Here is a 12,755-nt window from a genome sequence, read left to right on the forward strand (position 1 = left end):
ATTTTTCTTTTTTACTTCCTCGCAGGCTTCTCTGGTGGCTCAACACTTCGCAAACTCAACACATGACCTCTCTTCATCGAACGTTGAAAGGGACTATTTAGCGGTCAAAGTTCAAGAGCTCGAGGGACAACTTACTGACACCAAGCTTAAGCTAGAGAAGGCCCCGACAAAGGCCTCTTCATCATCAAAAAAGAAGAGGAGAGCGAAAGCCAAGGCCGCGATGTTGCAGGAGAGGGCCACTCTCCTAGAAGCTGATTTGGGGAGAGTGGAAGCCAAGGCTACGATGCTGCAGGAGAGGGTCACTTTCCTGGAGGCTAATTTGGCTGAGGTCGAGTACAAGTCCATAGAGCGCACCCTCTATGGAATGTGGAGGTAGAATCCTAGCTTCGACTTCTCCTCCTTTGGTGACCATGCCGTTGCAAAGGTGGCCGAGTGGAATGCTCACAACGGGAGGCCCTGAGATTTTTCTTCTACAGCTTTTACCTTTTAATTCGATTTGGTTGTATGCTCATTTGAACCTCATCTTTTGGGGAACTTTTTCTAAGTCCTGCTGTGGCTGATGCTGATTTTATCTTGCAATATTATCGCAACTTTATTTTCTTTTGTATATATATATGATCATTTGTTTTTGCTTCTTTATGATAGAGGTTCTTTTGAGCCCACCCCTATATACAGGAGCTGAATGGGTTCGATAGGTCTCTCTTTTTCCTAATAACTCGTCTATTTTTTATTTGAATCAGTAGTGATGGTCTCTTTGGTGCACCTTAATTGTATTTGTAAGGATATGTTGACCCTTTGGGTTCTAGCCATCCTTTTATATATATTTTTTTTTGTGCGCTTGTTATTTCTTGCGAGAAGCGTCCTTCTCGTCATTACGCATAATACTTTTTTTGCAACGGTCTCTTTTAGGACCCTTTTTGGTTAGACGGCTTAGTGGCTGCTCTAGGCTTATTGGTGGATGCTCTTCTTGAGGCCTTTCCTCCCGTGGAGGTATCAACCTTTATTAGGAGGCTCTTCCTGTAGGACCTTTTGACCCTCTCAATGCTCATAAGGGTAGCTAATCCTCGTGAACTCAAGAGATGCCTTGCAAGGTTTTCTTCCTTTGTAAGGGCCTCTTTCAGGACCCTTTTGTAAAGGTCTCTTTTGTAAGGGCATCATTTAGGACCATTTTTGGCTATATACTCTGCCCCCAAGTGGTTGGCGAGATTTATCTCGTCGGGCACTTTGATCATTTTGCTCATGCACTTTGATAATTATTGGAAATGAGAGTTAGATAGTGTGATCATTTTTCTCATACACGAGAGTTATTACTACATATTCATTGGGTGCCAAAGAGAAACATATTCATTGGAAATGAGTAGGGTACATAGCTACCTATGGCGACCTTGTTCTTACTACATATCAATGGGTCTAAGTTAGCCATCTACTTCATAGCTATTACACTTAAACTTGCATGTTTAGACAAAGCAATAATATTCTTGCCTCAAACATGGAGGTCTTACTAATAATATTATTTTAGGTGCTATACGTTCCACACTCTGGGTACCATGGTATCATCCAAACGTGCACGCTTGTAGGTGTTAGGGGGCACCACCTGGGCAACTTGGTAGGGCCCTTCCCAGTTTTCCCCTAGTACACCCGCACCCGAGTCACAAGTATTTGGCAGAACTTTCCTTAACACGAGGTCTCTGACCCTGAACGTCATCTTTCGCACCCTTGAGTTATAGTATCTTGCGGCCTGTTGCTGGTACGTTGCCAACCTCAGTTGTGCCCTTTCTCTTCTCACCTCCAACAGGTCCAAATTTTCAGCCAACACTGCGTGGTTAGCCTGGTCTTCATATGCTTGTATACAAAAGGAGTTGACTTTCATTTCTACTGGAAGAATAGCCTCGCACCCATAGGCTAAGGCGAAAGGTGTTTCTCTAGTAGTGGAACGGGGGGTGGTCTTGTAGGCCCAAAGCACATTGGGCAGTTCTTCGACCTAGGCCCCTTTCAACTTCGCCAATTTTGTTTTTAGATTCCTTTTCAGGATCTTATTGATGGCCTTCACTTGTTCGTTGGCTTACAGGCGTACTATAGCAGAGAAACTCCTCTTGATTCCCCTTTCTCTGCAATATTCGTCGAATAACCCCCCTTCAAGCTGGGTCCCGTTTTCAGATATTATCTTGTAGGGTACTCCATACCTGCAAACGATGAACTTGTTGATGAAGGTGGTGATTTGCTTAGCCGTTATATTGACAAGCGGCTCTGCTTCAACCCATTTAGTAAAGCAATCGACTGCTACAACCGCATACTTTGCTCCTCCCCTTCATGTTGGTAATGTGCCGACCAAGTCAATCCCCCACGCAGCAAAGGGCCACGGACTGGTCATACTCACCAGCTCATTTGGTGACTATCTGGGGTAATTTGCATGTCGTTGGAACTTGTCACATCTTCTCACGAAACTGCATGCGTCCTTTTCCATGGTAGGCCAATAATACCCATATCGTAGGGCCTTTTTTGCCGTGGATTGCCCCTGGCATGATTTTCACACTCTCCTTCGTGTTTCTCTTGCAAAACCTTCAAAGCCTCCCCTTGTCTATACACCGTAGGAGCGGGGTGGAGAAGCCTCTTTTATACAAAACTCCATCTACTAGGGTGTATTGGGCAGCTTTGTAAATCAGTTTGCAGGCGTCTTTTTGTCTAAAGGCAACGTTCCATCACTTAAGTACCTTGAGATGGGTGTGGACCATGACTCCTCGGGAGTATTGACCATGTGAACCTCCTCTTCTACTATGCTTGGCTTGGAGAGGTATTCGACAGGGATGGACTCACGCGTGTCTTCATCTCGAGTAGAGGCGAGCTTTGAGAGAGCATTGACATTAGTGTTTTACTCTCTTGGGATCTGTTCTATGGTGTATTTTTCAAACCGATCCAAATACCCCTTCACTTTGGCCAGGTATGCAGCCATTTTTGGGCCTCTAGCTTGATATTCGCCCTTCACCTGAAGTACTACTAACTGTGAGTCACTAAAGACATGCAAATGTGTTACCTTCAGCTCCCTGCCTAGTCGCAGGCCAGCCAGTAGTGCTTCGTATTCTTCTTCATTTTTGGAAGCTTCAAATCCGAATCTTAATGCACAATACATCTTATGTCCCTCAGATGCCATCATTACTATGCCAACACCGGCTCCTCCTTCATTTGACGCCCCGTCCACATTGAGGCTCCATTCTTCAAGCTGCTTTTCCCCTCCGCACGTTGAATCATTCTCTTTTATTTTTCCCTCCTCATGGGATCGGTAGGCAAACTCGACTATAAAATATGCAAGTACCTGCCCGTTGACCGAGGTCCTTGGGGTATACATGATGTTAAATTGACTTAACTTAATTGACCATTTTACCAACCTTCCTGAGGTCTCTAGTTTGTGCATGACTTGATGCAAAGGGGTTTTGGTGAGCACTTCAATAGCATGAGCATGAAAATAGGGCCTCAACTTTCGCAAAGCCACTACCAAAGCATATGCTAACTTTTCTATTTCTGGGTACCGAGTTTTTGCATCTACCAACCCTTGATGACCTAGTATACGGGCTGTTGATGCTTTTTTTTCTCCTTTGACTAGGGTGGTGCTTATAGCATGCTATGATACTGCTAAGTACAGGTACAATCTTTCTCCTTTTTTTGGCTTAGCCAAAAGGGGCGATTTTCCGAGGTGCTCCTTTAGCTTAGCGAAGGCTTCTTGACAGTCTTCACCTCAAGCGAACTTTTTGTTCCCTTTTAGGATGTTGAAGAAAGGGAGGCACTTGTCAGTGGATCTGGAGATGAACCTATTGAGAGCTATTACTCTCCCTGCTAAGCATTGTACCTCCTTCTTGTTTCGTGGTGGGCTCATTTCCAAAAATGCCTTGATTTTGTCAAGATTGGCCCCAATACCTCGAGAATTCACCATAAAACCAAGGAACTTCCCTGACGAAACTCCAAGGTGCACTTGAGCAGGTTTAGCTTCATTCTGAATTTTCGGAGGGTGCCAAACATCTCACCAAGGTTGCTTGTGAGCTCTTTTGCCTTCCTTGTCTTTACCAACATATCATCTACATATACTTCCATATTTCTTCCTATCTGATTTGCAAACATTCTATTTACCAACCTTTGATAAGTAGCACCTGCATTCTTTAAACCAAAAGGCATCACCTTGTAGCAATAAAGCCCATTGTCTGTTATAAACGAAGTGTGCTCCTCATCGGCCGGGTTCATGGGTATTTGATTGTACCCAGAATATGCATCCATAAAGCTGAGTAGCTCGTGCCCAGCCATGACGTCTATTAACTGATCTATCCTAGGAAGCGGGAAGCTGTCCTTAGGGCAGGCTTTATTGAGGTTAGTAAAATCCACGCAAGTCCTCCACTTTCCATTGGGCTTCGGGACTAAAACTGGGTTGGATACCCATACTGGGTAGAATGCTTCTCAGATAAACCCATTTTCCTTCAACTTGTCAACTTCTTCTTTCAGGGCCGCATATCTTTCTGGATCTAGCGCCTTCCTTTTCTGCCTCACAGGTGTTACTTTTGGGTCGATGTTCAAGTGATGGCACATGATCAATGGATCTATCCTCAACTGGCTCAACCCTGGGTTCCTCCACGACCCATGGGTCCAATTCATGTGGGTTTGTGCTTCCATGTACTACCATTGCCATAGGTACTGACGGTTTTATGGCTGTGCAGAGGGATGTGTCATAACATTCCCTAGCTTCCTTCTACTCCCCTTTCATGATCGATATCAGGAATTTTATGGGCAAGTGATATACTGAGGTTATCCCCTTCAATTCTCTTAGGGAGGGTCTTCCTAATACCGCATTGAAGGCTGAGGCGCGGCCTACCACGAAAAAGTTTTCCATTATGGTGGTTTATCTGGGTTGTTCTCCCATGGTAAGGGCTAACTCAATTACACCTATGGGCTATATCGAATCTCCTGTAAATTCATACAGGGAGGTATTGCAGGGTTTTAGGTGCCTGATGTTCAGTCCCATCTTCTCTAAAGCTGGGCGAGATGTCTACAGAGCTTCCATTGTCCACCAGGACCCAATGCACCCTCATGTTAGCAAGTTGTACAATCAACACCAAGGGATCATTATGAGGGAAATGCACACCCTGTGCATCTTCTTCGGTGAAGGTTATCGAGTCGTTCTCCCCCTTAAAACTCTTTGGGGGGCGTTGCTCCAAACTTAAGACGCATGGAGGTCGACTTTGCCTGGCTTCTCTGGCATACTTGTCTTGCCCCTTTCTTGATTCACCTATGAACCCTGGCCCTCCGAAGATGGTTCTAACTTCTCCTTGCACCTCTGGGGCTACATCTCGTGCCCATGGTGAGGGTACTCCTTCTTCCAGTCTTTGGTTTTCTTTGCGGACGTATCTGCCCAAGTGTCCCCTGTGTATAAGCTCTTCGATTTCTATCTTCAACTGAGTGCATTATGCGGTGGTGTGGCCAATGTCTTTATGATACTGACAATATTTACTGGGGTCTCTTTTTGATCGGTTTTTTTTTCATTGGCGGGGGCCTCCTGAAAGGAACCTGGTTTTCATTTGTGACGAAGATATGCTCCCTAGCGTGCGTTAGATCAGTGTAAAAGGTGTAGGGGGCTTGTTTGCGTTCATCAATGTGTTGGGGCTTTCGAGGTCGATCATCTCTCGACCCTTCGTAGTCCCTCTTTTTCTAAATTTGCACTACTTAAGCCTTCTCGGATTAAGGGTTTTTGAGGGGACCTTTTTTCTCCGACCTTAAGGCTCTCATGACCATCTTCAGCACAAATATATTTCTGGGCTCGTTCGTAGAAATCGTCTAAGTCAGTGACCTCCCTCTTGAGCATGTTATCCCACAACTTACTACCCGGGCATACTCCGGCCGTAATGGCCATTTTTAATTCTCCACGAGTCAAGCTTCCTACTTTGGATGCCTCCATATTGAACCCGTGGATATAGCTCTTTAGACTCTCATTTTCTCCTTGCTTCACGTTAGCGAGGTTAGTGCCTGGCATAGTGTAATCATGCACGGCGTGATGTTGTTGGAGAAATTCATCAGAAAATTGTTGCCAAGACCTGATGAACCCTGGCCGGAGTCTTTTGAACCATTTGTACGTAGGTCCCTTTAACGTGACAGCAAAGCAGTGGCATCTATCCCTGCTATTAATTCCTCTTAATTTCATTAGGTTGTTGAACGCGTCCAGATGGTATTTGGAATCCGTATTTCCTTCATAAGGGGTCATGTGAGGCTCTTTGAAGTTGGCTGGAAGCCGAACATCTTGAATTTCCCTAATGAATGGTGATTTGTAATCAAACTCGTCGTCGACAGCTTGCCCTCCAGACGCGGTGATTATCTTTCTCCAGAGGCTCCACATTTCGGTGTCTAGGTCTTGCCTCCTTTTGTTCAAGGAGTCTCTCAAGTTTGATGGGTTAGCCTTGCCTTTCCTTTTGTCTTCCTGGGAGCCATAGGAGGTGTAGTCCTCTCATTCTTCCTTTTCTTGTTGAGTTCTTCCCCTAAGTCTGAGGGTGTTTCCCTTGAAGTACCTTCAACTTTGTTATGAGGGTTAGCGTTGTTCTTCTATCCTGGCCTCTGGGGCTGCTTCGCCTCTCCGGGACGTTCATGCTCCTTTGTTTGAAGGGTATTATTAGTGGATAGTCGAGTCCTCCCATCATCCATAGGGACCGTGGTTTCTCCATCCTCTTGGCCTTTCTCATTTCCTCTAGGAAGAGGCACACTTGATTTTCCTTGTAGCAGGTCGTTCAACACCTCTTGCATATTTTCTAAGGTGGTTTCTAGCCTTTGGTTCTTCCGATGTAACTCGCGTATCTCCTCTTCATAAAATCGAGACCTAGAGCTCGAGCTTATGGAATGTACTTGGGGGATCTTGTCTAGCCAGCACGTCAATGGACCAAGATCTTTCCGGCCGGAGTTTGGCACCTGTGGTGGCCTTGGGGGTGGAAACTCTCTGGCCTCTTTGGTGGGAGCAGCCAATGGTCTTGGATTGTTTTCATCAAGATGGACAGCTGGGGACGAAGCCTCCCTTTCATCTCCAGGAACCATGGGCTCCTTTGGTGCATCCACATTTTCGGGTGGCGGAGGGTTCTTTAAGGAGGCCTTTAGCTAATCTCCGTCGAGGTGGACCTCCACCTCTCGTGGTTCTCTCAGTCACTTAGAGCGTGTCAGCATCTTTCTCTACCGGAATTAATGGAAGAACAGTGGCTTGCCTCTTATCCTTCCCACAGACGACGCCAAACTGTTGATGGTAAGAACTCGTCAATTAAGTTAGATCAAGAACTTTGTGAGTTATAAAAGAAGTAGATTCAAATCAAATGAACTTCAAGAAAACTTTCTTATGATTTCAAGAACACAAAATGTAAATGCTGATGTTTTAGAATGAAAAATAGAGAGAGTGTAGAGTGTCTCTTTCCATTAACAATGGGTGGTTACAAAATTATCTCCAAAAATTCCCTTTAAAAATTCTCTATAAAAATTCTCTCCGTTCTCAGGTGAAGGGAGGTCATATTTATAGTAAAGCACTATTGGCTCATTGTACACGGTGGTCCCTTGGGACACAACTCTGCATATGCAGTCTACAGATGGTAGTGGTGCCAGGAGCATGGTGGTTGGCTCCAGTACATGCTCAGGGTCTGCAGGAGCACCTCCATTTTAGTACTTATTTATACCTCCACCATCTGTTTAGTACGAACGTCAGAGGTTGGTTGGGAAGGACCACATCAGGTACCCTACTCGTACAACCACTACTTGTCTAGCGTGGTGTTTAGGGTCAGACACCTAGGGCCTTCAGGGCCATACCCCCGTACATACTTCATATTTGTATGATCTCTTTGAGTCATTCGTAGGTTTTATAATACTCATGTTGGAGCCTTTATGGGTCATCATGGGAGATACGATCCGAAAAGGCATGGGAGGCCAGACCCTCGAGGTACCCGTCGCGGGGGGAAGGACCGTGTGCGAGGTTATGCCTCGTGAGGTGTGGCACGAGACGTGAGCCAGTGGCACGAAGCGCTGGTGTGCAACAGGGGCCCGTGGCGTGAGGCGGTATTGCGAGGCAGAGGAAGGGGCCACGAGTGGGTGCTAGGCGAGGTGTGGTGTGAGATGCAGGCTAGTGGCACGAGGCACTGGTGCACTACAGGGGGTTGTGGCGCGAGGCGGGCTCGTGAGGCAGAGGCAGGGGCCACGAGTGGGTGCCGCGCGAGAAGTGGCGCGAGACGCGAGCCAGTGGCACAAGGCGTTGGTATGCAGCAGGGGCCTATGGCGCGAGGCAGGCTTGCGAGGCGGAGGCAAGGGCGACAAGTGGGTGTCGCGCGAGGTGTAGCACGAGACGCGGTCCAGTGTCGCAAGGCGCTGGTGCGCAACAGGGGCCACTAGTGGGTGCCGCGCGAGGTGTGGCATGAGACGCTGGCCAGTGGCGCGAGGTGAGCTCGCGAGGTGGAGGCATGGGCCATAGCTGGCATCTCGCAGAGGTACCCGAGCGAGACCTCTGAGTCAAGTGTGAGGCGTGCATCTTGCAAAGTTACCCATGCAAGACCGCATCTCTAGGCGCGGGTTAAGTGTCTCGCGATGCTACCCAGGCAAGATCGATGTCCTAGCGCGAGGCGAACGACTCGCGGGACCACTCGTGTGAAACGACTGTGTTAGGCACGACGCAAGGCCGAAACGGTGGTAATGATGAGACCATGTTTGGTGCCTTTTCACTGAGTCAATGCTCCAAGAGACCAATGGGGCTTTGGTCATGGTTTTCGGGACCTTTGAGAGGCTTCACACAAGAGTTGGGAGTCTTTCATTGGTGTGGAGATTTTAGCATCCACACTACTGATCAACAGTTGTAGTACACGTTAGATATAGGATTTTTTTAAGAGTGTGTTACACATAGTCTTTAGATTGGTATTCTCACTAACACATATTAAAAAGTGCTAACATTTGATTCATTAGGTTACACAAGCATTAACTTCCTGATGTAAGAATTGGTGGATAATAATAGTTAATTTATGTGATATACATGTGAGAGTTTAATTATATTTTATATAATAATAAGTGATAGGTTAAATGTCTATTTTTATGTTAGTCTCATTACACTAACAGTAAAAATGTTACCTACTCAAGCATTCATACCCAATTTAGCAACCTTTAAAACTCTAAAGCAATTTCATACAACAACTTGTTAAGCAACTCATATTCCTTATAAGAAACGTATAAAAAAATCATTAAAACTATTTAAGCAACCCATAAAACAACTCTTGAAAATCTTTAAGCAAATTTATAAAACCATTTAAAACTTTAAAACAACCCTATATCGTAACCATTAAACAACCCTTGAAACTCTAAAACAACCATATACAAGAACGTATTAAGAAATTCATAATTTTTATAAGCAACATATAAAACAATCCTTAAAACTACTTAAGCAATCATTGAACATCCTTAAGAAATCCATAAAGTAACTTGATAAACACCCATAAAGTAACTTGTTAAGCAACTCATAAAACTGTTGCGAATTGTGCCATGAAAGCATATGTAGTAGACATTGTTTTAAGAAATAAATAAATAAATTGAATTTGTTATGCATATATTTTATGGACTAATTATTCTGTGATAATATTAAGTAAATATCAGAAAAATTCCTAAGTTCATCTGTGTGATCTCAACCACGTATTGGTACGAGAGGATTATATTTGAGATAAATAAAATTGAATAGTTTGTAGTAAAATAAAGTCATGGAATCTTTAGATTAATTACTGTTAGTACGGTTCACTAGTATTATGAATACATATGATCTAAATCAAGATCACTAATGTAGTAGGACACTTTAGTGGAGGTACTTTATATATTAGAGAATATATAGAACTAGACTAGATATGTTTATTATTTACTTAGTTAAATACCGTTTTGAAGTATTAATTAAATATATCAAGTGATGATCATATACAAATTGATCTTAATCATGAAGTTACTATGAACTCCTGTTTATGTTATATGAGTTCTTTGATTCACTCGTTAGGGTCTGTCAAAATGATCAGGCTAGAAACTTTTGTTTTGGGAACTCATTAATGTAAATGGCTGGGGTTAAAGTATACAGATATGGAATCTATACTTTCTTGTAAGAGATTGAATAATGGTTCTCTTAAGGGTTAACTTTTGGGAGTGAAATGTTATTGAGCTCAAATTCATAATTTAGTTATGAATTAACCTTCACAAGTAAAGTCAATGATACTTGAGGAAACAAGATATAATTAAAAGGGTAAAATGGTAATTTTATTCCCGGGTAATTATGAACCATAATTAGAGGGTTAACTTGTATGTAATGATTATATCAATGAACGCTTTATTGTTATGAAGTACTCGGTAAATGAAATGTCTATAATTACAAGAGTGCAGTTTCATATTTATAGTGGAGTATAATCATAAGATTAATAAATTAATATTATTTAATTAAATAGTTTAATTAATAATCACAAATTTATTGCAGCTGGAATTATAGGTCCATAGATCCCCACAGTGACTCTATCAACACTATTCAAGGCAAGAGTTGATATAAATGGTAAAATTGTAAAAAGACATATTTAAAAAGAAATTTGTTCTTCGGGGCCAAATATGCAATTATGTGATAATATTGATTAATTAATTAATTACAAATTAGTTGTAATTATCAAAATGAATTAATAATTAATAATTATATAATTTTTGAAATTATATAAATAATTAATTTATTATAATTTTCAAAATTATAATAAAATAAATATTTAATTTTTGAAATTAGTATTTAATTAAAATTGGCTTTAATTAATTAGTATAATTAATTAAATATCTTTATTTGAGTGAGAGATAATAATCTGATAAGTTCAAATTGGATTTGAATTTAAAAGATTGATATTTATTCAAATAATTAATTATATGTGATAATTAGTTAAAAAGATAATAGATTCAAATTTGAATTAATTATCAAGTTGTTGGATTTTATCTGATAAGTTAGTTTGAATAAATAATCAAATAATTGTAGAAAATAAATATCTCTAATTTATAGGGTGTTGCACGACACGCACAGTCCCTGGATTGTGTGTGGCGTGCAACTATATAAAAATCAGGGATAGATTTTTCACTTTTATTTATTTAATTAATTAATTAATGGAAAATTCAAAAGTTATTTTTTGATATTTTCATTAATAAGATAATTAATTAATTAAAAGATAAATTATAAATTGGTTACATATTTATTTTTAAAATTTAAATATTTTCCATATAAGTTAGACTTATTAGAAAATAAATAAGATATTGATTTTATTCGCTCAAAAGAAAAAAAAGAAAGATATTTTTCTAATTCTCCCTGAAAAAGATACAAAACCAATCTGAGGTCTATTATCTTGATCTCATGTATTGAGTACATCAAGTTGAATCAGAAATATTCCATCATTTATTCTCTAAATGCCCACACACTTCTTGAGGTGTAGAGAATGTTGTGGAAGATCTTAGTGTGAGTACCTGGGAGCACCTTGGATAGAAAGATCATTTATTTTACGAAAAGATAGAAATGACACTTGATAGGCACCAAGGGGTATGTTCTTTATTCTTTTTTTGTTTATGATTAATCTATGTATATTAATAGATCCACATATTTAAAGGTAGTTTAAATATGTTACAATTTTTTTTTTTGTACATTGAGCCAACCCATCACTATTCAACTGCAGATTAGGAAACTTGTTCCTAACAAAAACAACATAAGTTAAGCAACCCTTGAAACTCTAAAGCAACCATATATAACAACATATAAAACAACATTTGAAACTCCTAAGCAACCCATAAAATAATATATTAAGCAACTCTTGAAACTTCTAAACAATCCATAATCCTCCTAAGAAACTCATAAAGCAACATATGTTAAGCAACCCTTGAAACTCAAAAACAACCATATGTAACAGCATATAAAGCAACATTTGAAACTCCTAAGTAACTCATAAAATAATATGTTAAGCAACCATTGAAACTCTTAAGCAACCCATAGATCAACATATGTTAAGCAATCCTTGAAATTCTAAAGCAACCATACAACACAACATATAAAACAACATTTGAAACGCCAAAACAACCCATAAAACAACTTGTTAAGGAACCCTTAAAACATTTAAGCAACTCATAATTCTTATAAGCAACATATGTTAAACAACTTTTGAAACTCTAAAGCAACCATATGTAACAGCATATAAAGCAACTTTTGAAACTCCTAAGTAACCCATAAAAAATATGTTAAACAACCATTGAAACTCTTAAGCAATCCTATATAACAACTATAAAGTAATCCTTAAAACTCCTAAAGCAACCCATATATGAAGAAGCTCAAATAAATTTAATTAAACATTTGTAATTATTTGAAATATATTTTTTCAATAATTTATATATATATAAATGTATATAAACCTTAAATTCTATTTGTTTACAAACTACACATTTTTTCCAATGTAGAGAATAACTAATTTAAAAAAAAAAAGATAAAAAAAAATGAAGTTATGGACTAAGTTCATGTGAACAAATAAACTTTTGAAGGCATTATTTTATTATTTTTTGTGTTAAACTACTGATTAATTAAGTGTTTGACTACATGTCACTAAACAAATTTAGCTTTGAAAACAATATATATTATCCCTGTTGAAAATAATAATAATAATAATTAATCCAAAAAAAGTACTATACCATTACAGTCATTATGATCACATAAGAAATGTATAAAAAAAAAGACTTGCCAAACTACA

Source organism: Humulus lupulus, chromosome 5 (assembly GCF_963169125.1).
Source record: "Humulus lupulus chromosome 5, drHumLupu1.1, whole genome shotgun sequence".
NCBI lineage: Eukaryota > Viridiplantae > Streptophyta > Magnoliopsida > Rosales > Cannabaceae > Humulus > Humulus lupulus.